We start from the raw sequence: 3,802 nt of genomic DNA on the forward strand, positions 1-3,802 counted from the left end.
GAAGGTTAGGTTAGGTTAGGTTAGTTTAAGCTAGGTAGCGTCGTGAAACTACCAAAAACAACGTCATCTAACGAGATAGTGTTGTTTTATTGCGAGTACGAAACTGCGATAGGTGAAATGTTGTGAAAGCACACAAAACGGCATGAACAAGCCAAATACTGCGTGTTGTACCGTTACAAGTGCGAAACTGCTATGTTGTGATATTCTCGTTAAAGCGCATGCAAGCATCGTGAAACCTTAAAGAACGATGTCATTTAGCGAGATACAGCGTTCTGTACTGCAATAAGTTGGTGAAAAACTGTGAGGTTATGCAAATATCCTAATTGTGAACGAGACAGTGTAATAGAGCGTTTTTTAATACAAGTGCGAATGTTAGGTGAGGTTAAGATATGAACCGTCGTAAAACCGCATTAAACAATGTCACTTAGTGAGATGCAGTGTTTTTCACCATTACAAGTCGGGAACTGCGATATCTAACGTGAAAGCGCTTGCAAACGTCGTTAGGTTAGGTTAGGTTAGGTTAGGTTAGGTTAGGTTACGTTAGGTTAGGTTAGGTTAGGTTTGGTTAGGTTAGGTTAGGTTAGGTTAGGTTAGGGATGTTAGGTAAGGTTTGGTTAGGTTAGGTTAGGTTAGGTTGGGTTAGGTAAGGTTAGGTTAGGTTAAGATATGAACCGCGCTAAAACCGCATTAAACAATGTCACTTAGTGAGATGCTGTGTTTTTCACCATTACAAGTCGGGAACTGCGATATCTAATGCGAAAGCGCTTGCAAACGTCGTTAGGTTAGGTTAGGTTAGGTTAGGTTACGTTAGGTTAGGTTTGGTTAGGTTAGGTTAGGTTAGGTTATGTTAGGTTAGGTTGGGTTAGGTTAGGTTAGGTTAGGTTAAGATATGAACCGCGCTAAAACCACATTAAACAATGTCACTTAGTGAGATGCAGTGTTTTTCACCTTTACAAGTTGGGAACTGCGATATCTAATGTGAAAGCGCATGAAACCGTCGTAATCTTGTAGAAAACATTGTAAAGTGGTGAGTAAAACGTTTTCTAACGATAGAAGTGCGAAGGTTAGGTTAGGTTAGGTTAGTTTAAGCTAGGTAGCGTCGTGAAACTACCAAAAACGACGTCATCTAACGAGATAGTGTTGTTTTATAGCGAGTATTAAACTGCGATAGGTGAAATGTGAAAGCACACAAAACGGCATGAACAAGCCAAATACTGCGTGTTCTACCGTTACAAGTGTGAAACTGCTATATTGTGATATTCTCGTTAAAGCGCATGCAAGCATCGTGAAACCTTAAAGAACACTGTCATTTAGCGAGATACAACGTTCTGTACTGCAATAAGTTGGTGAAAAACTGTGAGGTTATGCAAATATCCTAATTGTGAACGAAACAGTGTAATAGAGCGTTTTTTAATACAAGTGCGAATGTTAGGTTAGGTTAAGATATGAACCGTCGTAAAACCGCATTAAACAATGTCACTTAGTGAGATGCAGTGTTTTTCACCATTACAAGTCGGGAACTGCGATATATAATGTGAAAGCGCTTGCAAACGTCGTTAGGTTAGGTTAGGTTAGGTTAGGTTAGGTTAGGTTACGTTAGGTTAGGTTAGGTTAGGGATGTTAGGTAAGGTTTGGTTAGGTTAGGTTAGGTTAGGTTGGGTTAGGTAAGGTTACGTTAGGTTAAGATATGAACCGCGCTAAAACCGCATTAAACAATGTCACTTAGTGAGATGCTGTGTTTTTCATCATTACAAGTCGGGAACTGCGACATCTAATGCGAAAGCGCTTGCAAACGTCGTTAGGTTAGGTTAGGTTAGGTTAGGTTAGGTTAGGTTACGATAGGTTAGGTTAGGTTAGGTTACGTTAGGTTAGGTTAGGTTACGTTAGGTTAGGTTAGGTTAGGTAAGGATAATTTGGTTAGGTTAGGTAAGGTTAGGTTAGGTTACGTTAGGTTAGGTTAGGTTAGGTTACGTTAGGTTAGGTTAGGTTAGGTTAGGTTGGGTTGGGTTGGGTTAGGTTGGGTTAGGTTAGGTTAGGTTAGGTTAGGTTGGGTTAGGTTAGTTTAGGTTAGGTTAGGTTAGGTTAGGTTGGGTCGGGTTGGGTTAGGTTGGGTTAGGTTAGGTTAGGTTAGGTTAGGTTAGGTAAGGTTAGGTTAGGTTAGGTTAGGTTACGTTAGGTTAAGGTATGAACCATCGTAAAACCGCATTAAACAGTGTCACTTAGTGAGATGCAGTGTTTTTCACCTTTACAAGTTGGGAACTGTGATATCCAATGTGAAAGCGCTTGAAACCGTCGTAATGTTGTAGAAAGCAATGTAAAGTAGCGAGTAAAACGTTTTCTAACGATAGAAGTGCGAAGGTTATGTTAGGTTGAGTTATGTTAGTTTAAGCTAGGTAGCGTCGTGAAACCACCAAAAACGACGTCATCTAACGAGATAGTGTTGTTTTATTGCGAGTTCGAAACTGCGATAGGTAAAATGTGAAAGCACACAAAACGGCATGAACAAGCCAAATACTGCATGTTGTACCGTTACAAGTGTGAAACTGCTATGTTTTGACATTCTCGGTAAAGCGCATGCAAGTATCGTGAAACCTTAAATGACGATGTCATTTAGCGAGATACAGCGTTCTGTACTGTAATAAGTTGGTGAGAAACTGTGAGGTCAAGCAAATATCGTATATGTGAACGAAACAGTGTAATTGAGCGTCTTTAGATACAAGTGCGAATGTTAGGTTAGGTTGACATATCAACCGTCGTAAAACCGCATTAAACAATGTCACTTAGTGAGATGTAGTGTTTTTCAACATTACAAGTCGGGAACTACGATATCTAATGTGAAAGCGCATGAAACCGTCGTAATCTTGTAGAAAACATTGTAAAGTTGCGAGTAAAACGTTTTCTAACGATAGAAGTGCGAAGGTTAGGTTAGGTTAGGTTAGTTTAGGCTAGGTAGCGTCGTGAAACTACCAAAAACGACGTCATCTAACGAGATAGTGTTGTTTTATAGCGAGTATTAAACTGCGATAGGTGAAATGTTGTGAAAGCACACAAAACGGCATGAACAAGCCAAATACTGCGTGTTCTACCGTTACAAGTGCGAAACTGCTATATTGTGATATTCTCGTTAAAGCGCATGCAAGCATCGTGAAACCTTAAAGAACAGTGTCATTTAGCGAGATACAACGTTCTGTACTGCAATAAGTTGGTGAAAAACTGTGAGGTTATGCAAATATGGTAATTGTGAACAAAACAGTGTAATAGAGCGGTTTTAGATACAAGTGCGAATGTTAGGTTAGGTTAAGATATGAACCGTCGTAAAACCGCATTAAACAATGTCAATTAGTGAGATGCAGTGTTTTTCACCATTAAAAGTCGGGAACTGCGATATCTAATGTGAAAGCGCTTGCAACCGTCGTTAGGTTAGGTTAGGTTAGGTTTTGTTAGGTTAGGTTAGGATAGGTTAGGTTAGATTAGGTTAGGTTGGGTTGAGTTGGGTTAGGTTAGGTTAGGTTATGTTAGGTTGGGTTAGGTTAGGTTAGGTTACGTTAGGTTAGGTTAGGTTACGTTAGGTTAGGTTAGGTTAGGTTACGTTAGGTTAGGTTAGGTTAGGTAAGGATAATTTGGTTAGGTTAGGTAAGGTTAGGTTAGGTTAGGTTAGGTTGGGTTGGGTGTTGTTGGTTTGGGTTGGGTTGGGTCGGGTTGGGTTAGGTTGGGTTAGGTTAGGTTAGGTTACGTTAGGTTAGGTTAGGTTAGGTTAGGTTACGATAGGTTATGTTAGGTTAGGTTAGGTTAGGTTACGTTA

Source organism: Rhipicephalus microplus, unplaced genomic scaffold, assembly GCF_043290135.1.
Source record: "Rhipicephalus microplus isolate Deutch F79 unplaced genomic scaffold, USDA_Rmic scaffold_259, whole genome shotgun sequence".
Lineage (NCBI taxonomy): Eukaryota > Metazoa > Arthropoda > Arachnida > Ixodida > Ixodidae > Rhipicephalus > Rhipicephalus microplus.